Raw genomic sequence first — 26,698 nt, 5'->3', positions numbered from 1 at the left:
CACCGAGCTGGAAGTTTTTGTTGCAAACGTTTCGTCCCCTGTCTAGGTGACATCCTCAGTGCTTGGGAGCCTCCTGTGAAGCGCTTCTGTGGTGTTTCCTCCGGCATTTATAGTGGCCTTGCCCTGCCACTTCCGGTTGTCAGTTTCAGCTGTCCGCTGTAGTGGCCGGTATATTGGGTCCAGGTCGATGTGTTTGTTGATGGAGTTTGTGGATGAGTGCCATGCTTCTAGGAATTCCCTGGCTGTTCTTTGTTTCGCTTGCCCTATAATGGTAGTGTTGTCCCAGTCGAATTCATGTTGCTTGTCGTCTGCGTGTGTGGCTACTAGGGATAGCTGGTCGTGTCGTTTCGTGGCTAGTTGATGTTCGTGGATGCGGATCGTTAGCTGTCTTCCTGTTTGTCCTATATAGTGTTTTGTGCAGTCCTTGCATGGGATTTTGTACACTACATTAGTTTTGCTCATGCTAGGTATCGGGTACTTCGTTTTGATGGGTTGTTGTCTGAGGGTGGCTGTTGGTTTGTGTGCTGTTAGAAGTCCTAGTGGTCGCAGTAGTCTGGCTGTCATTTCAGAGATGTTCTTGATGTATGGTAGTGTGGCTAGTCCTTTGGGTTGCGGCATGTCCTCGTTCTGTTGTCTTTCCCTTAGGCATCTGTTGATGAAATTGCGCGGGTATCTGTTTTTGGCGAATACCTTGTACAGGTGTTCCTCTTCCTCTTTTTTCAGTTCTGGTGTGCTGCAGTGTGTTGTGGCCCTTTTAAATAGTGTCTTGATGCAACTTCGTTTGTGTGTGTTGGGGTGGTTGCTTTCATAGTTCAGGATTTGGTCTGTGTGTGTGGCTTTCCTGTGTATCTTGGTGGTGAATTCTCCATTTGGTGTTCTCTGTACCATCACGTCTAGGAATGGGAGTTGGTTGTCCTTTTCTTCCTCTCTCGTGAATCGGATTCCTGTGAGTGTGGCATTGATGATCCGGTGTGTATTCTCTATTTCCGTGTTTTTAATGATTACAAAGGTGTCATCAACGTATCTGACCCAGAGTTTGGGTTGAATTTGTGGTAAGACTGTTTGTTCTAACCTTTGCATTACTGCTTCTGCTATGAGTCCCGAGATCGGTGAGCCCATGGGTGTTCCGTTGATTTGTTCGTATATCTGGTTGTTGAATGTGAAGTGTGTTGTGAGGCACAAGTCCAGTAGTTTAAGTATGCCGTCTTTGTTGATGGGTTCAACGTCCTGTTATCTGTTATGTCTGTTCAGCAGGTTGGCTATTGTTTCTCTGGCTAGGGCTTTGTCAATAGATGTGAACAGTGCCGTTACGTCGAATGAGACCATGGTTTCTTCCTTGTCTATGTGTATATTTCTGATGATGTCCAAGAATTCCTGTGTTGATTGTATAGAGTGTCTGGATCCGCTGATCAAGTGTTTCAGTTTCTGCTGTAGTTCCTTCGCCATTATAGGGCAAGCGAAACAAAGAACAGCCAGGGAATTCCTAGAAGCATGGCACTCATCCACAAACTCCATCAACAAACACATCGACCTGGACCCAATATACCGGCCACTACAGCGGACAGCTGAAACTGACAACCGGAAGTGGCAGGGACAGGCCACTATAAATGCCGGAGGAAACACCACAGAAGCGCTTCACAGGAGGCTCCCAAGCACTGAGGATGTCACCTAGACAGGGGACGAAACGTTTGCAACAAAAACTTCCAGCTCGGCGAACAGAACCACAGCAACGAGCACCCGAGCTACAAATCTTCTCACAAACTTTGAAGCCTACATACTGACATGCATAATTGTTATGATGCTGACAAAGGTTTCTATTTAATATAAGTAGGTCTAATTGTGTCATAACAGTAAAAATAAGTGTAACATGAAATTTGAACAGACAGCCCAAAGTTTATGAAGCAGGGATTCTTTGTTCCAGTGGCATTATAAAGGCTAAACAAAAGGACTTTACAGTAGTTACATGGAATTAAGCCGATGGCTTACACTTGGTTGAAGAATTATTTGTCTTTCTGCGCCCTCTTCCCATGAGCCCTCTTTCCTCCAAAGGCATCCTATTTTTTATCCAGAGTGTGTCCTTTTGACTCCATTTGCTGCCCTCTCCCACCATCGCCACCTGCAGGTGGAGGTTCTGACTCAAGCTCCCTTGCTCTGTGCCCTCCCTCACCATCGCTGCTGCTGTTGGAGGGTCTATTACATTAACCTTCATTGTAAAACCACCCAGCTACAATTGTTTCAGTTAGGACCTTATTCGCCACATCTCAATTTAGAGGGTGGTGAAAATAAGTCCAGTTGCATTATTGCAAAGATCTCAGAATGGCTCTATACCTCTAAGACTGTTTGATAACATCATAATAAATGATAGTCTACAATGTAAGGTCTCTGCTCTCCTCTGATGTTTTACTATGTTTCCATTCAAATAAATAAGGCAGTAAAAACACACTGTAGTCTTAGGAATATAAAGCTTTTTCACACACATATGTGTAGCATTTGTTTTCCATAGTGAGCACAAATTTTGGAAATTATCTGTCAGTAACCTGTCACAATTACACTTCATGACTACATCTGTTTGTGAAGATCAAAGAATACAGTTTTGAAGTACAATACAAACTAGGCTCAGTAATGATCATTTCCCGATAACGTAAGCAGACGTCCAAAGTCTGCTAAGAAAAAAGACCTGCAAAGCTCTTTAGACTTACAAGTGAAATTTACTGAATCCAAATTGGAAGATGGTGTCATCATCAATGTTATTCATTATAATCAGAGGTAAGCAGAACAGCTTCAGTAATATCTGTCTGATGATGTCCAGCTGCAACAGCTCAAAATTTATGTATCTTTATGTCCTAAAACAGCTAATATCACAGTGGTTAGCACTGCTGCCTCACAGCACCAAGGACCTGGATTCAATTCCAGAGTCAGGTGACTGTCTATGTGGAGCTTGCACTTTTTCCCCCTGACTGTCTGTTTCTGCTCTAGTTTCCACCCACAGTCCAAAGATGTGCAGGTTATGTGGATTGGTCATGGGGAATAGCCTATTGTGTTGTATCCAGGGATCTGCAGGGTAGGTGGATCATTCATAGGATTAGTTACTGGGATAAGGGGGTGGGATGCTCTTCAGAGATTCGGTGTGGACTTGATGGACTGAAGGGCCTGCTTCCACACTGTAAGGACTCTATGATTCATCAAAACCATCACCAGTGAGTGGCCCTGCTATATTCAACAAGTTGCTGCAAAACCATGTTCTTTCTGACCACTCTGACATTTTCTAGAAATGGGCAAACAAGTGCAAATGAGGGCAAACAAGTGATTATTCCAGATGCTTTACATAGAGAGTAACTTGCCCTCATACACGTGTTTATGCGAGTACACAAAAAATACACAAGAGATTGGCACATGAAATCTATTCATTGGTCTGACATCAATAAGGATGTTAGTCAACTGACCAAATTGTGTGAAATACGTCAACCCCATCAACCTCAACAATTGAGAGAATCTTTCATTTACATAATACTCCATATGAGCTGGGATGGAAGATCACCACTGATATTTTCAATATCTAAGGACATAATTACAAACTAGTGACTGGCTATTCCGCTAAATTCCTTTTTGTGGCACCATTCAAAGACAACATGATTATAATAGTTGTTAATACATTGATCGTCATATTCAATATGCTAGGTGGGGTTCCTCAACAAATTTTGTCCAACAACAATCTGCAGTACAGCAGCATTTCTCTTGGCTAATCCACCTAACCCGCATATCTTTGGACTGTAGGAGGAAACCAGAGCACTTGGAAGAAAGCAGTATATCCTTCCAATACATGAGCAGGAAATTAGATGCCTAATATTTACCTACTCTGCTCGCTATCTTCATGTAATAATTTCATGGAACACACTGTTCATACTGTAGAGTCAGTGATTACTAAAATGTTACTAAAGATTTTGGAATAGCCATATTATATAGCCATGCAATGGTTTCCCTCACAGGTTGCACCACATTTGGGCAGTTTTTCCCTCAGACATGGTATGATGTTGGCTCAGTGGATAGCACTGCTGCCTCACAGCGTTAGGGACCTGGGTTGGATTCCAGCCTCAGGTGACAGTCTGCGTGGAGTTTGTATGGGTTTCTTCTGGGTGCTGTAGTTTCCTCCCAGTCCAAAGAAGTGCAGATTTAGTGGGTTGGCTTTGCTAATTTGCCAACAGTGTCCAGGGATGTGGATTAGCCATTGAAAATGCAAGGTTTCAGGGATAAGGTAGGGGGATGGGTCTGTGTGGAACACTGTTCGGAGGGTTGGCGTGGACTCGATGGACCAAATGGCCTGCTTCCACATAGCAAGGATTCTATGATTCTAGTGTTACCATCCACTCAGATGTATATAATGCCTTTATAGAAACAGGGAGAAAATGGTACTTGAGCATGTAGACAGTTGTCTCAACTCAAAGTAGGACAAAGCATCAGAGTTCAAGATCTTTCTATAAATAGATGTGTTCCTGGAAAGTCACGATGATGCAAAGTCCAATCCAGGTCATATGATATTGCAACATATAGTGGTCAAATCCTACAATGAAACAGCTGATACTTGCAAGCTGTATATGATTAACCACCCTTCATACAAGAGGATGACTCTGACACTGCAAATATCATACCAGACAACAACCATAAATACACATCCATCCACAATGACCAGCAGCACAATTCTGAATGAATTGCTGCATAATTGAGTTGTGAAAATCGTACAAGGGACTTAAATAATTAATAATAGTGCTTTGGGGAGTGTTGCTGAAGAGACACCCAGGGGTGCAGATGCATAGTTCCTTGAAAGTGGAGTCGCAGGCAGAGAGGGTAGTGAAGGCGGCGTTTGGAACGCTTACTTTCATTAGTCTGAACATTGAGTATCGGAGTTAAGATGTCATGTTGCAGCTGTTCAGGATATTGGTTGAGTCACTTTTGGAATACTGCTTACAATTCTGGTCACCCTTCTCTAGAAAGGATGTTTGAGAAACTGGAGCAGGTACAGAAAAGCTTTACGAGGATGTTTCCAGGACTGGAGGGTTTGAGTTATAGGGTGAGGCTGAATAGGCTGGGGCTTTCTTCCCTACAGCATTGGAGACTGAATGGTGACCTTCTATAGATTAATAAAATCATGAGTGACGTGTGTAGGGTGAATAGTCAAAGTCTTTTTCCCTAGGCTGAGAGTATCCAAAACTAGAGGGCATACTGTAAAGGTGAGAGGGGAGAGATTTAAAAAAGACCTGAAGGGTTAAGAGGGATATGGGCCAAATGCTGGCAAATGGGACTACATCAGATTGGGATGTATGGTCAATGCAGATGAGTTGGACCAAAGAGTCCGTTTCCGTGCTATGACTCTATGACTAGATTTGGTGACCTGTCAGAGCACTGCATTAATATATGATATGAAGACTATTTATTAAACATTTCTGTGTTTGTAATTGTGGACTGAAATGGGATGAAACTGTTTTAAACATTTTAAGAATAGTTGGAGAGTTGATTTATGTTGAAAGCCAATAACCTGACACTCATTACAAGCATTGTATATATAGCTGCTTGTGAACAAAGTATAATTGGTAGATGAGCTGGAGCCAAGGTGTGGTGTATACATGGAGCTTTGATTAGCAAAAATGTATGGACTGGTCTATGACATTGGTTCCCAACCTTTTCAGTATCAAGGCACACAGGCTGCATAATCGAGTAGATTTCTCTTCTGTGCATGTGCAGTGACAAATGGCAGCTAATACTGCCTTCAACAATAAGCACTGAGGTTCTGGAGGAGATCAAAAGCATGGACACCAAAATGTCACTGCATGCTCTCACCTTGCTGCAGCACCCCATGTGCTGTGGCACACCAGTTGAAAACCACTGGTCTATGGACAAGTGACCAGTTATCGTCGACAAAGGATTTCTGCTTGCCAAACATGAAACTAATGGTCATCCGGGGGTCTGAACAAGATAGAGAGAGTCTTTGGATGAGCAGCAGCATAAGAGCTCTCTTGCTATTCTCTGCAGTAAGTCACTTTAAGCCTGAAGAAAACTAGATTTTTTTCCTTCAATGGTTGCTGGAAATTGAATTTTAATTAGTAAGCCTTTTATCAGTGAACCAACCGCCCTGCACCTTTTGCAAACCAGGGAAAGCATCAGGAGAAGGAAGATTGAGAAGCAGCAGTCAGACCTGTACAAGAATCATTTCATGCTGTTCATGCAATCACATGTATGTTCTCAGGTAGGACAATTGTCTCTTTTTGTCCAGCTTCTAGTGGACTCATCATTATTACTGATAATTAGATAGGCCCTGGAGACAACATAGAAAGGAAGATTGGTGACAGAGGACTACCTCCATAACCAGCTGCCAGTGGTTGGTATCCAGAGTCCTTTATGTGCCTCCCCCACCCTGATGTTCCATGCCTCTAGTCTGATCTCTCCAACAAGATCCTGTCCATGCTTCCCTCTCTCCAACATCTCTGGCCTCACTTCCACTCTCTACTGTGAGGTACCTCACACTTACCTAATCCAGGACACTACATTCAGAATTTTGAACTGCTTTAGTCTCAATCATTTTTAAATTCTTTCAGAGATGTAGGCTACATTGGCTGGGCTGGATTTATTGCCCATCCTTGATTGTCTTTGAGAAGGTGATAATGAACTGCCTTCTTGAACCACTGTAGTCTATTTGGAGTAGGTAGGTCCACAATGTTTTTAGAGAGGGAGCTCCAGAAGTTTGACGACACTAAAGGAACAGTGTACCTTTCCAAGTCAGGATGATGAGTGGCTTGGAGGGCATCCTGACAATAGTGGTTTTCCCATGTATCTGCTGCCCTTGTCCTTCTTAATAGCAATGTTTGTAGGTTTGGAGAGTGCTGTCCAAGGGGCTTTGATGAATTTCTGCAGCAATTCCTGTCGATTCTACTGCCACTGGACGTAGCTGGGTAATTTTCCACATTGCGGGGTAGATAGCAGTGTTATAGCTTTACTGGAACTGCTTAGCTAGGGGTGCAGCAAGTTTTGCAGTGCAAGTCTTCAATGCTATTGCCAGAAAATTATCAGGGTCCATAGACTTTGCAGTATCCAGTACCTCCAAGCATTTCTTGCTATCACGTGGAGTGAGTTGAAATGGCTAAAGACTGGCATCTGTGATACTGGGGATCTTTGAAGTAGGCCAAGGCAGGTCATCCATTCAGCTCTTCTTGCTGAAGATTATTGTGAATATTTTGGCCTTAGCTTTTGCATTTATTGCTGGGCTCTTCCAGCACTGAGGACTAGGATATTTGCAGAGCCTCCTTCTGCAGTGAATTCTTTATTATTCACTAACATGCACGATGTTATGGCAGCACTGCAGAGTTTAGATCTGATTGAGCAATCACTTAGCTCTGTCAATTACTTGCTACTTATGCTACTTGGAATGGAAGTGGGTCATGTTGTAGCTTCGCAGATTAACACCTCATTACTAAGCATAATTGGCTTTGGTCTTCACATGCCAACTTCAATGAATATGGATTGATCCCCTGGCTTGATGATGGTGAGTGAAGAATATGGCAGGCCATGAATTTGTAAATTATGCTGGAGAACAATTTTGCTGTTGCTGATGGGCCCACATTGTTTCAATTGAGTTGCTGGATTGGTTCAAACTCTATCCCATTCAACACTGTGTTAGAGCCACAAAACATGATGAAGGGCATTTTCAATATGACTGACAGCCCAAGAACTGAGTGGTGATCACTCCTACTGTTACTATCATGGACAGATGCATTTGCAACAGGCAGATTGGTCAGGATGAGGCCAAGTATGTTTTTGCCTTATTGTTGGTTGCCTCATCACTTGCCACAGAGCCTTTAGAAGTCAACAAGCTATGCCTGCAGTGCTCCTGCTGAACCACTCTTGGTGATGGACAACAAAGTCCTCCACCCAGAGTTGGTTCCGCGCCCTTTCTCCAAGTGTTGTGCAATATACAGGGGAATTGAGTTATCAGCTGAGAGGGTAGGGTCTATCAGTACATGGTAAACAGGAGGCTTTGTTGACATAAGCCTTTGTGGTGTCCAGAGTCAACATTGAGCATTTGAAAAGCAACTCCCTCTATAATGTACATCACTGTGCCATTATCTCTGCTGTGAAAGATGCCTATTGCTCCACCCCCACCCTCATTTTGGGAACTCTGACCATAATGCCGTGTTTCTTATTCCGGCCTACAGGAAAAAGCTCAAGCAGGAGACCTCCTTGCGGATACAGGTCCAGTGCTGGTCGGAGGAGGCAGAGGATCAACTCTGGCGCTGTCTGGAATCAGCTGATTGGGCCATGTTCGAGCATTCCACAGGTACCTTGGACAGGTATGCCACCATCGTCACAGACTTTATCAGCATGTATCAGCAGGACTGTATACCAAGGAAGTCAATTCGGGTGTTCCCCAATAGGAAACCCTGGATGAATTAGGACATACAGAACCTGCTAAAAACCAGGCGTGAGGTCTTCAGATCAGGAGACACACTCAAATATAATGAATCCAAGTATGACCTTCGCAGACCCATTAAGACAGCCAAGAACCAATACCGATCCAAACTAGAGACCCAGATAGACACCCGGCAACAATGGCAAGGACTGAATGACATCACAGGTTCTAAAAAGAGACAATGGAAGATAGCAGACGATGACCTATCCATCCCAGATTGTCTCAACGCCTTCTATGCTCACTTTGAGCAGTATTTCAGTGGAGAGGTTACACCTATACCAACAAGTCCTGACGAACCTATCCCAACAGTCACTACATCACAGGTCAGATCAGTTTTCCTTCATATGAATCCAAGGAAAGCGATGGGACCAGATGGAGTACCAGACCGTGCACTCAGAGCATGTGCAGACAAATGACAGAGGTCTTCTCGGACAACTTCCCTGCAGCAGGCCACTGACCCTGCCTGCTTCAAGAGGTCCAACATCATCCCTGTGCCTAAGAAGGCTCATGCAGCATGTCTCAATGGCTACCGCCCAGTGACCCTAACTTTGGTGGTCATGAAGTGCTTTGACAGGCTGGTCATGGCATTAATCAACTCCAGTCTCCCCACTACTCTTGAACCACTCCAATTTGCCTATTGGATCAATAGATCCACATCAGATGCCATATCACTCCTCCCTAGAACATCTTGATGCCAAGAACAGCTACGTAAGAATCCTACTCATTGACTACAATTCAGCCTTCAAGATTATTATCTCCTTGAGACTGATTACTAAACTTAGTGATCTTGGAGTAAGCCCCACTCTCTGCAACTGGATCCTCAGTTTCCTGACCCACAGGCCACAATCAGTGAAGATTGGGGACAATATTTCATCCTCATTAACACTCAACACTGGAGCCACCCAGGGTTGTGTACTCAGCCCCCTATTGTACTCACTGTATACCCATGACTGCATCACCAAATACAGACTAATTCCATTTACAAGTTCACTGATGACACCACCATAGTCAGTCAAATCTCAGATGGCCACAAAACAGACTACAGACGGGAGGCGAAAGACCGGGAAAAATAGTGCACTGAGAACAACCTAGCTCTCAATGCCGGCAAAACCAAGGAACTCATTATTGACTTTCAGCAGAATGTTACTCATGCCCCCGCTACACACTAACAGCACAGAGGTGGAATGAGTGGAGAGAGTCAAGCTCCTGAGGTTGGTCATCAACAACAAGTTTTCTTGGACTCTTCATGTGGATGCACTGGTTACAAAAACCAAACAATGTCTTTTCTTCCTCAGGCAGCTGAGGAAATTTGGCGTGACGGCAAATACCATTGGCAACTTTTACAGGTGAGCCATCGAGAGCATTCTGTCTGGATGTATCTCAACCTGGCATAGCAACTGCACGATTCAAGATCAGAGACGGTTACAGAGAGTGGTGAACTCTGCTCGAGCAATCACAAAGGCCAACCTCCCATCTGTAGAATCCATTTACCAGGCCCGCTATCAAGGAAAGGGCGCCAGCTTTCTCAAAGATCCATCCCATCCTGGCAATGCTTTTCTACAACCTCTACCATTGGGGAGAAGGTACAGAAGCCTGAACACATGTACCAGCCGGTTTCGTAACAGTTTCTACCCTATTGTTGTTAGAATACTGAATGGATTCACAAACTCTTAACATTCACCTGTACTTGTGATTTTGTTTTTGCCGCGATTTGCTATCTTTGTTATCTCACTCTGTGATCTGCCTGTATTGTTCGCAAGACAAAGCTTTTCACTATGCCTCAGTACACGTGACAATAAATTCAATTCAATTCAATTCAATTCAATTCAGTTCAAAGATCAGATGCATCCAAGGATAGTGATGGCTATGTATGGGACATTGTGCATCAGGTATGACTCCATGAGTATGACTATGGCAGGCTGTTGCTTGACTGGTGTGTGAAACATAGGAGAAAGTGAGGACTGCAGATGCTGGAGTACCAGAGTTGAAAAATGTGGTGCTGGAAAAACACAGCAGGCCAGGCAGCATCTGAGGAGCAGGAGAATCGACGTTTCGGGCATAAGCCCTTCCTCAGGAATGAGGCTGGTGTGCCAAGCGGGCTGAGATAAAAGGTAGGGGGGAGGGAATTTGGGGGAGGGGCGCTGGGAATACGATAGGTGGAAGGAGGTGAGGGGGAGGGTGATAGGCTGGAGAGGGAGTGGGGGCGGAGAGTTCGGGAAGAAGATTGCCGGTCAACAGGGCGGTGCTAAATCCGAGGGTTGGGACCGAGATAAGGTGGGGGGAGGGGAAATGAGGAAGCTGGAGAAATCTACATTCATCCCGTGTGGTTGGAGGGTTCCTAGGCTGAAGGTGAGGCGCTCTTCCTCCAGGTGTCATGTGGCCAGGGTCTGGCGATGGAGGAGGCCAAGGACCTGCATGTCCTTGGCAGAGTGGGAGGGGGAGTTAAAGTGTTCAGCCACGGGACAGTTGGGTTGGTTGGTGCGGGTATCCCAGAGGTGTTCCTTGAAAAGTTCCGCAAGTAGGCGGCCAATCTCCCCAATGTAGAGGAGACCACATCGGGTGCAGCGGATACAGTAAATGATGTGTGTGGAGGTGCAGGTGAATTTGCGACAGATATAGAAGGATCCATTGGGGCCTTGGAGGGAGGTGAGGGGGGAGGTGTGGGCGCAAGTTTTGCCTCCAACCTCATAGTCCCACAACCCCGCACCGCCCGTTTCTACCTCCTACCCAAAATCCACAAACCCGACTGCCCCGGCCGACCCATTGTCTCAGCCTGCTCCTGCCCCACCAAACTTAGCTCTGCATACCTCGACACGGTCCTGTCCCCCTTAGTCCAAGAACTCCCCACCTACGTTCGGGACACCATCCACGCCCTCCACCTCCTCCATGACTTTCGCTTCCCCGACGCCAACACCTTATCTTCACGATGGACATCCAGTCCCTACACACTTCCATTCCCCATCACAAAGGCCTCTAAGCCCTCGGCTTCTTCCTTTCCCGCCGACCCAACCAGCACCCTTCCACTGACACCCTCCTTCGACTGACTGAACTGGTCCTCACTTTTAACAACTTCTCCTTCCAATCCTCCCACTTCCTCCAAACCAAAGGAGTAGCCATGGGCACCCACATGGGCCCCAGCTATGCCTGCCTCTTCGTCGGATATGTGGAACAGTCCATCTTCCGCAGCTACACTGGCCCCACCCCCACCTTTTCCTCCGCTACATCGATGATTGTATTGGCGCTACCTCGTGCTCCCATGAGGAGGTTGAACAGTTCATCCACTTTACTAACACATTCCACTCCGACCTCAAATTTACCTGGACCGTCTCAGATTCCTCCCTCCCCTTCCTAGACCTCTCCGTTTCTATCTCGGGCGACCAACTCAACACAGACATTCACTACAAACCGACTGACTCCCACAGCTACCTAGATTACACCTCCTCCCACCCTGCCCCCTGTAAAAATGCCATCCCATATTCTCAATTCCTCCGCCTCCGCCGCATCTGCTCCCAGTACCACTACCGAACAACTCAAATGGCCTCCTTCAAAGACCACAATTTCCCATCCGACGTATTCGACGACACTCTCCACTGCATCTCCTCCACTTCCTGCACCTCCGCCCTTGAATCCCGCCCCTCCAATCGCCACCAGGACAGAACCCCACTGGTCCTCACCTTCCACCCCACCAACCTCCGGATACATCGTATCATCCTCCGTCATTTCCGCCACCTCCAGACAGACCCCACCACCAAGGATATATTTCCCTCTCCACCCCTATCAGCATTCAGGAGAGACCACTCCCTCCGCGACTCCCTCGTCAGGTCCACACCTCCCACCAACCCAACCTCCACTCCCGGCACCTTCCCCTGCAACCGCAAGAAGTGCAAAACTTGCGCCCACACCTCCCCCCTCACCTCCCTCCAAGGCCCCAATGGATCCTTCTATATCTGTCGCAAATTCACCTGCACCTCCACACACATCATTTACTGTATCCGCTGCACCCGATGTGGTCTCCTCTACATTGGGGAGACAGGCCGCCTACTTGTGGAACGTTTCAGGGAACACCTTTGGGACACCCAACCAACCCAACCGCCCCTTGGCTGAACACATTAACTCCCCCTCCCACTCCACCAATGACATGCAGTTCCTTGGCCTCCTCCATTGCCAGACCCTGGCCACATGACGCCTGGAGGAAGAGCGCCTCATCTTCTGCCTAGGAACCCTCCAACCACACAGGATGAATGTAGATCTCTCCAGCTTTCTCATTTCCCTTCCCCCCACCTTATCTCAATCCCAACCCTCGGATTCAGCACCGCCCTCTTGACCTGCAATCTTCTTCCCGAACTCTCCGCCCCCACCCCCTCTCCAGCCTATCACCCTCACCCTCACCTCCTTCCGCCTATCGTATTCCCAGCACCCCTCCCCCAAATTCCCTCCCCCCTACCTTTTATCTCAGCCCGCTTGGCACACCAGCCTCTTTCCTGAAGAAGGGCTTATGCCTGAAACGTCGATTCTCCTGCTTCTCGGATGCTGCCTGGCCTGTTGTGTTTTCCAGCATCACATTTTTCAACCCTGGTCTGTGAAACAGCTCTCCCAATTTTGACACTAACCCCCAGATGTCAGTGAAGAAGACTTTGCAAGGTTAAGTTTGCTGCTGACACATCTGGTACCTGTTCACTGCCAGTTGATCTGTCCAGTTTCATTTACTTTTTCAGATTTTCTAGGGTTTGTTACATTTGAATACTTTGCTAACCATTTCAGAGGATAGTTAAGAAGTCAACTATGTTGCTGTGAGTTTGGAGTCACATGTAGACCAGACCAGGTAAGGACAGTAGATTCCCTTCCCTAACGGGTTTGAGTGGACCAGGTGGGTTTTATGACACTTGACAATGGTTACATGGTTATCATTGCCTTTTTAATTCTGGATTCTTTTGAATTTGCAGATTCCCCTCCCCCACTTCCCTCAACAATCCTCTGAATTGAATTCCACTGTTATTTAATGTCATTATTGAATTGTATTGAATTTATTGTCACGTGTGCCGAGGCACAGTGAAAAGCTTTGTCTTGCAAATAATACAGGCAGATCACAGATCACAATTTAGCGTAGCCAATTCACCCTGATCTGCATATCTTTGGATTGTGGGAGGATACCGGAGCACTCAGAGGAAACCCACACAGACACAGGGAGAATGTGCAAACTCCACACAGACAGTCGCCCAAGGCTGGAATCGAATGTGGGACCTTAGTGCTGTGAGACAGCAGTGCTAACCACTGAACCACCGTGCTGCCCCAAATGAGCTTTATTTCTTTTTCCTAAAATTTCCATACCATTGGGTAGGATTGACAGTGAATCCTCAAAATCACTTTTTAAAATGCTTTACAAAGAACTGTCTTCAATCTTTCAGAGCAGATACTATGTCTGAAAAGATTTTGTTCCCAACCAGACTAACAGAAGATAAAGTCGTCATAGTCTTAATAGGTCATAGCACTGCTGTCTCATTAGAGAGAGATGACTGGTTATGGTTTAAGGTGAAAGTGGGTACTGCAGATGCTGGAGATTAGAGTCAAGATTAGAGTGGTGCTGGAAATGCACAGCAGGTCAGGCAGCATCTGAGGAGCAGGAAAATTGGCGTTTCGGGCAAAAGCCCATCATCAGGAATGAGGTTATGTTTAAGCTTGAGGGTCACAATGCCATTGGTGAGGGGAGGGGTTCAGAAAGCGAATTCAGCTGGTGCAGGAATTAGGGGTTGGGGTTAAGCAGACACATCAGATAAAATAACCAGTTACTCAAGAGGAAGGTTTTATTTTGTTTTAAAGGGTGGACTTACCAGCTAATCGAGGTGTATATCTGCATACTGACTCAACATTAAGCAGTCTGAAGCTCTCAGGAATTTATACTCTCACAATACTTTTTGGGACATTACACTGTTCATGATAAAGTCCAAATGCTTTTGGGTAAAGCTGGCTTTAATACTCATTAAAATTGGTAAAATTATTGTGAAAGTCCTTTCCTACCTTCATGAATTTGTTTCAAGTGGGTTTAACCAAACAAACAGGGAGCCACTCAGGACTTACTAAGAAACCAAGGAGTGTTATTTATCTGATGCTAGACATATCTAACTTGTTCAGTGCAGCAAATAAACTCAGCCGATCACATGTTGATCGATAAAGTCAAAACTGTCAAACATAAGTCAGAGCTTTTAATTATCAAATTATACAATACTCAGGTCAAGCCGCCCCAGAATGCTGCACCCAATTCTCATTGTTGGGAAGTAAGAGTGATATTCAAACACTGCAGACAAACCATCCAATAATTCCGGCCTCCCCACTCCTAAAGCTGGTAAGCACAACTTCAAATTTATCCCATGTATGACTCATTTAATTATTGTCAACTTCTTCATGTGCCAGGACCTCTAATAACAGATGGCAATGGAGAAGGAGAGCCCATTAGTTCCTCTGGCCCATTCCTGCAGGAAGCACAGTCTTTGGCAGGCTGGGAAAACTGAGACAAAGGTTACAGGCAAGTGGCAAATAAAGGAGGAGCAAAAGGCAAGGACTTGCAATGAGTGTTGGCAAGAGAACCAGGAAGGGCAATCAGAGCAGGTATACAACTGCAGGGAGACTAGTGAAACCAACTGGCAGCACCCTGAGCCAGAGGAACCTTCTGGAGAAAGATAGAACAGGGCAGCAGCCAAGAGTTGTATCTGAGCTCCAGAGCATGGGTCAGCTTTGAAAAGCCAGTGCAACATGTATTGCAGACCAATGCCCTGGAAGATGTCTTCAAAGCTGGGAAGTGTTCTTGGAATCAGTCAATAACTGCAGGAGACCCACTGGATCATGTCAGCACTATGTCTGAGTGTGAAATTCAATGAGGAGAGAAAGATTTCCTCTGTATTGGGAACACAAGATAATCAGTGTTGTTGATCACAGGAAGTTAACAGTAGGACCTCCTCCAACTGAATTCATTAGCCAGCTGGTTAAAGATTAGGAGTTAAGCTTTACAGCAATACCTGCAATGTCAGATAAATATCAATTGTGTATTGCTTATTTCTCTAAGCCACATTTTTCCATTAATGCGTGTAAAAATTAATTGCTAATGGAATAAAGAATTTCTCTTTCTGTCAATTATCTATTCTACTCAATTGCTGACTTTCTGCAGCATCAATTAGTGTTCCTCCAAGAATGTCAAGATGCTCCTTTTAAAATCCCCCCTTGACAAAAATACCCAAATATATCATCAAGAAACATGTCCACCACCTCCACACTCAGTTCATGATTGACTCTCATTAGTCTAATTTTTCCCATGCCCACAACATTAGGTTTAGGCCTGCTCAAAATCATCAATAAATGTATTTGTTATGTTGATCATGGCATGCTGTTCCTTTTCCTCTCCATTCTTTCTGCAGCTGTCAACAGAGTGACCATGTTAGCTTCATTTTTGTGATCCAACCTTATGGAACTGCCTTAATATACTCTGATGATTACTAGTACTAACACAAGCAGCTCACATCAGTATGGCTGTAGGCGAACTATCACAGGGCTTCATGAAAGCTTGCCACTCTTCCCCCTTCCCAGTGGCATAATTTGTTGCATGAGGAAGGACTTTCTACGGGAACATTCTCAGAATGTAAACAACTTCACCAGCCTGTATGACATTTGTATCTGAAAGACTAATATCACTTTCAACAATATGACCTCATCTCATTTTTCATGGCGACTGAAATCCTTTGTTACCTCTGTCTCTGCTTACTTACTCCAGTATTTTCCTATCAATCTGTCAAATTCCACCCTTCACAATCTGTTAGTTTGCCAAACGTCTGCTACTCGTCCGTATCTGACTCAATGACTCACTCTGCCTTAATCTATGCTCTTGCCAGCTTCCAACTCTAAAATTCTTGTCTACCTTTCCAGTGGTGATAGGGTTGCCTAATGTTAATACATTTCAGATACTGTAATGGTGAGACAGTCAATGCATCCAAATTGATGAGCATATCTCCCAGACTCAAATAACATGGCAAACAAATCTGAGCCATATTGGTTCAGACACTATAGAAGTATCCCTGGCAGTTGCTTAAAACAGAAATTAGACCATCAACTGTACTAATTAGTCTATCATATACTTCATAACCCAAACCAGATTTAGTTATTCCTGAATGCAACAGGAATCAAGTTTGTTGAAATATGAATCATCAGATCTACCTACTACACAATGTAGCTCTTAAAATGGAAGCCATCATCAAAAGGTTCAAAAGCACAGACCGCATTGTGGATCCATGAAGAACAAACAACTTCCTGTCAGCCCTAGAGTAAAATGCAGACCGCTGTTGGCCATAATTCCTTCACTTGCATCTCTCCTCCCTCTGCTTCTGCCATTCATACCCCACCAATGACCTCTCAGCTGCCACTGCCACTAGTCCCCACTGGTTCACAGTTATTTGGATAGGGACACTGTGGGACTAGTTTTCAAGCTCGTAGATCACGATTCATCTTGAGCTTAAATTCAATTTCTAGCTCAGTCATTGGCTATCTCAGATCCACACTCTATAATTCTCTTCCAAAATTTGTTCACCCGTCACGTTTCTTCCCATCTTCGAACATCGCCTGAAAAACTAACTTTTTTAACAATATTGTGTCTTCAATCATGTTTCCCAGTTTTTCTGCGGTGAACTGTTTGAAGCTTACATTTTGCACTGGGTAAAGCAACTTGGGAAGTTTTATTCTGTTAAGAACATCAAAAAAAAATGTGCTTGTGGTCCCCAAAGTGGATTGTAATTGTAGATAAGGTACATACAAAGACATTGCAGGTCACAGATGGTACAAATTCAGACTCCCTCTGCCACTAACAGATGTTAAGCTTCAAGTAAAAGAACAGGCTTTGTCTCAGTTTTCAAACCTTTCACTTGGACAGCTCTAGCTTGCAATTTAGGGCAAAAGGTCACTTCAGAATACAATAAAATGTCATTGAAACATTATAAATGCAAGGCAGTTCAGTACAATACCCTTAATGGTTTAAAATCCACTGAGAATTTGGGTTATGGTCAGTCATAAGTCAAGACAATAAGAAATATTGCACTTTAAAAAAAATTCTGAGACCAATTCGAAACAAACTGAGCCAAAACATTTTACATTTCTTGGTATCAGATTAATATTCAGAACATTTATATCCAACTGCATTACTGTCAGTGTTTAGTAATTTGCTGATTTAAATCCCCATTAATAAGCACATCATAATATTTCAGTAATGATGAGTATTTATCAATCTTCTTATCTGCTGTTCAAAATTTCTGTTTAATGCATTGAATAAGACGAGCATATGCTCAACTGCTGGAAGCCATTACTGAACTAATTGTACTTACACCTCCCTATCAGAGAGGGCGATACAACAAAATGCTCAGATCTTGCAATACAGTAGAAAAAATTTCCATCAATCCATAAAGTATACTTGGTTCTAATATTTGTTCTGATTGTCCCAGGGAATATTGAAGTACACATCAAATTCCTATCGGAGTTAGTGCAGGGTTGGAGGTCAGATTTAGATTTTGACCCTTTACTTAATAATACATTCCTGCAACTTCTGTATTGTATTGAAGTAGTTCATTTGAACAATACATAAGTTTACAATATTTTACTGCATCAAAAATTGTGGCAAAGGTTGCTGTCAAATGTAGGCATTTTAGTCTTGTGATGAATTCAGATACAGCATTCACTTTACTGATAGCATTACATAGCTTTGTGCAGTAATTCAATTCAAAAGCTGCGATGCCTGTTTCACGGCATGCAAAATTTTGTGTTGTGTTTACATCAATGGAGTTCTAGTATGTGTGGTAGTGGACACCCACCAGTTTAAAGTTGGATAAAAGGGAGTTTAATTTTGAATTAAAGGTCAAGTTCAGAGATGGTAACACAAAGTACAAAGTCTGACAGGAAAGCATGCAAATCTTATTATTGAAGGTACCTTTGAGCTTTCAACATAAGAAACTACTGTATGTTGTCAGAGCATCATTTGATAATACTTATTCCATTTGTGCATCAGTACAAAAACATAGTAAATGTTCTTGTATTTAGTTGTATCTAGAGAAATTTTCTACCATTTAAAATAATTTTGTTTTGCTAAGTGACCTGTGAAACTGTTCTGCTAATTTCTGATAATGGTTGTAACATTAGATCCGGGTCAATGCAGAGAATAAAGGTTATATTTATAAAATGGATACCAACCTCTGATTAAAGTTCCACTCATATCTAGGAGTGCCCTGATTTAAACAACCTGACTGCAAATCCAATTCTTCTGACCTAGTTAATCTGTGCTTGAATTTTCAGTCACTTTTTTATTCAGTTGCCTTCTTCTAAGAGCGTTTCACAGCTGTGATTGTGCAGTTGTGAATAACTGCCTGGTAGACTGCTAGAATCTGTTTGGACAATAACGTTTGTTCCCATTTTCCCTCCTCCCTAACTGGGAAAGAAAATCATCTTTACACAATGCTCAGCAAAACGGTGCAATTGAAAAGGGAGAATCGGCAGTTTGACTGTAATTTAATTGTGTGAACATGGCATAGAATCATAGTATCCCTACAGCAGGCCATTCAACCCATTGAGTGCACATTGACATTCTGAAGAGCATCTCACCAAGACCCACACCCCCTCCTCTATTCCTGTTACCCTGCATTTTCATGGTTAATCCACCTAGCTTGCACATCCCTGGATAATATGGTGTTTTAACATTTTATCAAACAACATTGAAAGGCCAGGAGAAAGTGAGGAATGCAGATGCTGGAGATCAGAGTCAAGAAATGTGGCACTTGTAAAGCATGGCAGGTCAGTCAGCATCCAAGGAGCCAGAGCCCTTCATCAACATTGAAAGGCCACCTAGTTAGATGTGAAAAGGCCCTCATTCGCTATTTTTGATTTACACTTGATTGGTCAGTTTCACATATTGGCAATGAAAAACAAAACCCTTCAATTACCAAGTTTGGAAACATTGAACTCAGACACTGAAATACATAAACCAGCTTGTATTTTGGACTACTATATTTGATAGAGCAGGGGAGATGGATTTTTGACAGCAGAACTAAGAAAGCCCCTACTTTCTCTTCCTCTCAAAGTATCAAGCAGAGGGTGACAATACAAACAGGAGGGAAAGATCTAGACACCAGGAACATAAAATGGTCTTAAATGTTCACCACTGCTGAGGAAACAATATATTTATTAAGTAATGTGGTCTCAGGTCTTTATGTCTCAAGGGCACCCAAAGTTTTACTTTCTGGTTTTCTTTGATTTTCCATTTATAATGGACACTATCTATTTTAATGTTGTACCTTTGTGTATGTATGCTTGTTGTTGAATCCTTATTGTTTTCCTTAAGGTCAGCAGATAATAAAAGTTGCTCTTCCTTTTGCTTAAGAAAACCTTGTGATTGGCTCCGTATGTCTGCTTGAGACATTTAATACTTACATTTTTGTTAGAGGTAGAGACAGATAGATGCTGCCAACTGATGAGGTTGAAAAAAGGGGAACCAATTCATCCCTCCTCACCTGACTGTAACAACCTTAACATTGTTTCGTTGCCTTTGCATTCTGTGCTCCTCTTTATAAAAACCCTGCATGCTTTATGAACCTATTTCTAAACTTGCCCTGCTGCCTTCGACGATTTGTGCACATATAATCTGATATCTCTCTCTGTCACTGCATTCATTTAGAATTGTACCTCCTACTTTATATAGCCACTCCTTATTCTTCCTTTGAAAATGAATAATTTCATGTCTTTTTTGCATTAAAATTCATCTGCCATATGCCTGTTCATTTGACCAGCCTATCCATCCCCCTGTCAGTTCATAATATTTCCAAGCATTGCATTATTCATAAATTTTGAAATTGTGTCTTGTATGTCTAAGTCGTTAAAAAAAACAAGAGGTTTATTCTTAAACCTCTTTTAAGCAAAGGCATCACGTTTGAGTGGGGTACCACTAGATCCTGCATTACAATTGGATCTGGATTTTGCTCATTTACAGAAATGAATGAGATGTATGCTGGAATCAGGTGGGCATCTAGCTAGAAAGATGTTAATTCCCATAGCACAGTCATTTTGAGTCACACAGCTTTCTCCCTTCCACCCTGTTGGACAAGATTTGTTTTCAGGTATAGGGGGCCAAAACTTCCCCTATAATTTCAGTGAACTACGATGCGCTCAGTCACTACAGTGAAAGCTGAGGATTGGAGTTGCATCCTATTTTTAAAATTCAATCAGAAACCAGACTCTGCACTAAGTGCCAACAAAATGACATTAATGAACAAATATACTGATCAGAAAAACATTTATTACCTTCAGTTGTAACAGGCTGCTCTGATTGATTTTGCATCTCAGTTTAATAAATGGTTGATGTAACAATATAAATAACAGAATGAAGGTATATGATGCCCACTTTTATAAAAAGCTGTAGTTGATGATTACTTCTATGCTTAATGAACTGACTAATGTTAAAGTGTACAATCCCTGCCAACAAACAGTAATCAAGAGGAATAAGGTAAAGTGCATTCCTACAATCGCCAGTCGGCTATTAAAATTCAATTCAAAAGAGATAGGTTGCAGTATTTAACAGAGTGAACACTTCCGTCTTACTGCTGTACTCAAAGCAATCAGCAGTAAATGCAATTAGACCAAAATTAATTTACAAGTCATTATAAAAAATAACTTTAAAATAATTCAATATTATGAAACTCTCCACAACAACAGAAATCAACTGCATGAAAGGAGATCTGCATTTTTCCTTTTACTGGCATTCTAGAGGCAAATGATATGTGTAGTTTTAACATTTTCATGGGATTTAAAAAAAGGTCTTTCTTTCAAAATGAGCCTCAGTTAAGTGAGTTATTCAGGTACAGAGGCTGGACCATATTGCAAAATAACGCCTGGGTGAAAGATGGTAGAGGGTTCAGGAATTGATGAAAGGGCATCAGAGGAATGGGAGATCTGCAGTGATTCAGGCTCAAAAGGCATCTTTGGCTACACTGGTACAAAGTGTGGAGGTGGAAAATGTGCAATTCCTTGTTAGAAAGGGATGTGACCCAGGACAAGATGCAATGGGAAAGAAAGGGAAAAAGTGAACGGTGGGTGTTGGGTCCTGGGTCAAGAGGATGTAAGAGGTCTAGTGAAGGCATAGGGGATCAGTTAAATAGTTACCAAGGAACTAGGCTAGATTTTTAACTGACCAACATTTCCTGAACAACTATTTACTCAACCACAATGCAACCCAATGAATTCTATGATTTAAATTAATTGTTTGGAAGCAGCATGATGGTTCAGTGGTTAGCACTCAGTGCTGTCTCACAGCTCCAGGGACTCAGTTTTGATTCCAGCCTTAGGTGACTGTCTGTGTGGAGTTTGCACATTCTGCTCGTGCCTGTGTGGACTTCCTCTGGTCCACATAGTCCAAAGATATGCAGGTTAGGGTGGATTTGCATTGCTAAATTGCCCACAGTGTACAGGGATGAGTAGGTTAGGTAGATCATTCATGGGATATGCAGGGTTAGAGGGATAGGCTGGGGCTGGATGGGATGCTCTTCAGAGGATTGGTGTGGTCTCAATGGGCCAAATGGCCTGCTTCTACACTTTAGGGATTCTGTGCTTCTAGATACAGGGAGCTGTCTATCAAAATTGTCACCTTTCTGGGCTACCTTAGAATCTGCTACATTGTGGTTTCCATAATGTGCATGAGAGGGCAACATTTTAATGCTTTGATCCCTTAAGGGTCAAACAAGATTCAGGTTTCTTTCTCTAAGCACTTATTCATGCATTCATGGATCCACCAAAGATGGCACAAAATAGTAAAATGGTTTTATACTATTTTACGGATAACCAGGTTACACATTTAGACTATTTACTCAATCCAACAGTGTTTATTTTTTTCTTACATCCCAACTGAGTACAAATGACTACTATTCTAGTCTTTTCAAATTTGTACACATGATAATATCTAATCAAATCAAATCAAATCATTACGTATTCTCGGCATTTTGTGATTATCAAAATACTTTTCTGTCCTTTGCCCATTTTAAGTCCCAATGCGCAATGCTCTTCTAAGCTGCAGAAATGGCAACTGGCCATTGGGAAAGCCTGGGCTATGCTGTCCCAAGAGGAAAAGATTTAGGGAATAGATGCCGGACTAAAAACAAATGCTTGAATGTCACAATATTAGGAGTATTCTGTTTTGGTGTTGCTGTCTTTTTAAATATGAAGTAGGGGTTGGGGAAGATAGCATTTATTTCATTTGTTTAAAGTGTGTGTTTAATGTCACCACTGACCAGCATTCAGTCCCCATACTGGTGATATTTTCCCAGATGACTATTCCTCATGCGTTGTAGTATTTGCCATCTCTACATGTACATAGTACTGGGTATTTTGGGTTGTTTATTGTCTCCAATCCATTTTTGTCTTTATCATTTAGTCAAGGATACAACAGCATGGAGTATTTACAGAAGAGATGCCAATCTTAGATAACAAGAAGGTTTCTTACATTTTAGCAATAATTACAACGACATTTGGGCAGGCATAATTACAAGGACCTTAGGAAGCTGGTACAGCTACATTTGTTCCCTCCAAAGGTTAGAGCTGAGCTCTTTGTTTCCATTGACTGACTGCATATAATATAACAGAATGCATGGAGCTAAAGCATGAGAACTAATGTCTTCAGAACTATTTCCACAAACATCACTGGCTAATGTAGTGCTTGAGACCTGCAGTCGTAATATTAGATCTGCACTCAGGTACGTGAACATTGCTAGACCTTATTAAACATTACACTGTACCTTAGAGAGGATAAAATAGACTTTCTCTGTAACCCAAAACATTCAAGTCCATCTTGTTCTAACATCATCATGACATCACTGATGACATAATCTTAATTACCATAGCATCCCATCATACAATGCCAGCCACTTCCCATTGTGAGACTATGATATTATAAAGATCCCTATGACAATGGGAGCATTGCAGGAAGACAGAGAGAATGGAAGAAACTCATTTAAATATATTTAAATGTTAATCATATAAAAATAGGGCTTGTTCTCCAGTTTTGTAGGTAATTTGGAGTTGAGTAATCATACTTAGTCATAGAGATGTACAGCACAGAAACAGACCCTTTGGTCCAACTCGTCCATGCCGACCAGAAATCCCAACCTAATCTAGTCCCACGTGCCAGCACCCGGCCCATAGTCCTCCATCCCATCCTATTCATACACCCATCCAGATGCCATTTAAATGTTGCAATTGTACTAGCCTCCACCATTTCCTCTGGCATCTCATTCCATACACTTACCAGCTTCCAATTTCTTTTTTGCAAAACAAAACAAAAATTTTGTTGACCACATTATTTCATTAAATTCCCACCTTAAATGAAAGCAAAGACACATTACTTTTCAACACTTGGTCACAATCCACAATGTCCTAAGAGATGACCATGTGGGAATGTTATCTTCACAGAACTGCAGCAGTCCAAGGAGATGGACTTACACCACCTTTCAGGGTAACCAGCACTTGACATTACAAGACAGTATTGCTCACATCCTAAGAACAGTCTTTCAGTCTTTTAGAATATTGTTCCAGATCTTGATACTCAGAAGTACTTGTTTCTATATTTACACCATGGCACATTTCTTTTCCAGCACATCAGTATCAGAAAGTCACTGCACAGAAAATCTCAGGGCTGTGGGCAATGTTGTAACATTCCATGACAGAGTGTGTTGATAATTTTTACAGCAACCTCCTTTCATTCTAGTGGCAGTGTTCCAAACAGTTCTAATTCTTCAAATTCAGGAACTGTTGTTGTTTCATATATGAATTCCCTTTTATTAATTAGTTTTTTTTAACAGTAATTGGGACACAAGAAGAGAATGAACCAGCCTACTCACCTTATTTGCACCAGTGGAATGAGTTAAGCATTTAAACCGAGAATTATTATGGGAGGTCAGAGGCCTTGGTTCAGTGGTAGTGCTCTCACCTCAAAGTCAGAAGGATTCAGATTTCAAACCCACTCCAGAGCTTTGGACACACAATGCAGGCTGACGTGTCAAATCCTGAGAGACTGCTGCATTGTTAGAAGTTCAGAATTTCAAGTGAAACAATAAACTTCAGTCCAGTTTGCGCTTTCAAGTGGACATTAAAGATGCTGTGGCACTTTTCCAAGATGTTTTTTCCCAGCAAACTGGCAAACATTTATCCCTCAACCAACACCATCAAAAACCGTGGAGCTGGATAGTTATTTCACTGCTGTTTGTGTGCCTTAACTGATTGCATTTCCCTACACTAAAACTTCAAAATGCTTAATTTGTGGTAAAGAAGTTTTGATGCCTTGATGTCATGCGGTGCATCCTGTAATCGAGAGTATGTTAGTTATGAAGGAGGGAAAAGATACAGTAATTTATTGTGTTCTCTGTTCTTAGGGCGAGGTCTACTGTTAGCCGGATTGAGACTAAGGTTTTGTTACTCTGAATTCATTTGCTGTCTACACAATAGAATGCAGTTAATGATTTTGATCGAACCTCTTCTCACTGAAGGGCTTCAGTTCATCCTTATAAATATTGAAGAAGCAAATACCACAAAGGCCATTTGAGGGAGACACAATCTTGAATCTTCCAAACTTCAGCAAGGACAATCAGATTGCAGCTGCACTCGAAAGTTCTCCTGATTCGACTCTGCTGCACATTTATTCTGGGATCTACTTCTGCCGTATGGAAAGTTTAAAAAATCAGCTTGAATCTTAATAACTGGACAAATGAATGAGTGAGAAAGTGAGTGACTGAGTGAGTGAGGAGGATAGCATGGGTGAGGTAGAGAAGGTGTGTAGGGTGCCTGAGGTAAGGTGGGCAGTCTGATTGGGGGGGAGGGGGAGCGGTGTAGTCAGGTCAAGGCCATCAGGCGATAGAGTTGCAGAATAATCAGGTTGGGTTGGATTGTAGGGTCGGTTGGGTAGGTCGGATCAGGTCAGGTTGGGGTGGTGGCTGGTGTAATAGGGTTAGTCAGATTCAGATTTAGTTGGGTTGGGTCAGTCTGTAGTGTAGCGACCGGGGTAGTTGGCTTTGTGTTTAGATACATCGGATCAAAAGGTAGTGGGTTGTGTTGAGGAGTAGGTGTGGGCATGAGTAGGCAGGGGTCATGGGTGATGGTGGTGGGGGGGATATTTGGTAGTTGTTGATGGAGGGGTAAGTCGTAGAGTTACCCAGGAGTTAGACGAGCTTTCAGTAGGCCAAATCCACTGGGCTGCCTTTGCCAGTGACAAGATGTTTGACTGAAGATAAGGGAAGTGGGAATTACGCAAGGAGTTTAAAGTTTTAGATTAAATTCCCTACAGTGTGGAAACAGGCCCTTCATCCCAACAAATCCACACCGACCCTCCGAAGAGCAACCCACCCAGACCCACTCCCCTACACCTAACACTACAGGCAATTTAGCATGGCCAATTCACCTAACCTGCACATTTTCGGACTGTGGGAGGAAACTAGAGCACCCAGAGGAAACCCACGCAGACATGGGGAGAATGTGCAAACTCCACACAGTTGCCTGAGACGGGTATTGAACCCGGGTCTCTGGCGCTGTGAGGCAGCTGTGCTAGCCACTGTGCCGTGGTGGCAAATTCTCCTAATGTCCAGGAATCCTCACTGAATGAAACTGACTGAGTTAGAGCAGAGACTTTGGTGTTCCATGATACTTATGACGGTGATAGTCTAAACTTAGGTAAAGCCATAACTGATTTCCCAGCCCCACCACACCTGATTCCACTATCAATTACGCCTTTGACCATTTGAAGACCCTGAGCAGTCCTGCCTACTGGACTACCCCTAAGCTGATCCGATTACTCCCTTCAGCCTCCCACTATCCCAACTACGCTAGTCCCCCTCCCTAGACCTGGCTACCCCTTGATACGCACTCACCCACCTAACCACTCACTCACGTATCCACCATATCTACACTTAGCAACCTATGCTACCCTCCTGTGGACTTACCTCCTACACATCTACTCAATTATTCATCTTCCCACCTCACTCACCGACCCACTCACTGACCATCCCCTTTCCTTGTCTATTCCATAACATTCAAACACTGGACCTTTAAATTCACCCTGAAAAGTAGGCAAGGCCTCTGTTCCCTCAATTCCACTCTGCTCCAATGGAGTTCCTGTGGAGACACTTGATTGTACTTTACTTCTCCTTCTGAGAACTGAAGATTCAGTAAGAAATTCGCAGCAGCACTGACTCA

At 43.2% G+C, this 26,698-nt stretch overlaps 1 protein-coding gene across 1 annotated transcript in view; it reads right to left on the bottom strand.

Moving 5' to 3' along the window:
* The window catches only part of pde5ab (phosphodiesterase 5A, cGMP-specific, b), a 302,084-nt gene extending 277,709 nt beyond the window's left edge, over nucleotides 1-24,375 (bottom strand). The window contains exon 1 of the mRNA XM_087985784.1: nucleotides 24,355-24,375. The gene's annotated coding sequence lies outside the window, so the exon portion shown is untranslated. The remainder of the gene's footprint in view (nucleotides 1-24,354) is intronic.
* Nucleotides 24,376-26,698: the final 2,323 nt, after the last annotated feature.

Source organism: Chiloscyllium plagiosum, unplaced genomic scaffold (genome assembly GCF_037043375.1).
Source record: "Chiloscyllium plagiosum isolate Xiang-an unplaced genomic scaffold, Cpla_swu_hap1 HiC_scaffold_1, whole genome shotgun sequence".
Taxonomy (NCBI): Eukaryota; Metazoa; Chordata; class Chondrichthyes; order Orectolobiformes; family Hemiscylliidae; genus Chiloscyllium; species Chiloscyllium plagiosum.
The sequence above is the reverse complement of the archived record's forward strand: the minus strand, read 5'-3'. Positions and strand labels throughout refer to the sequence as shown.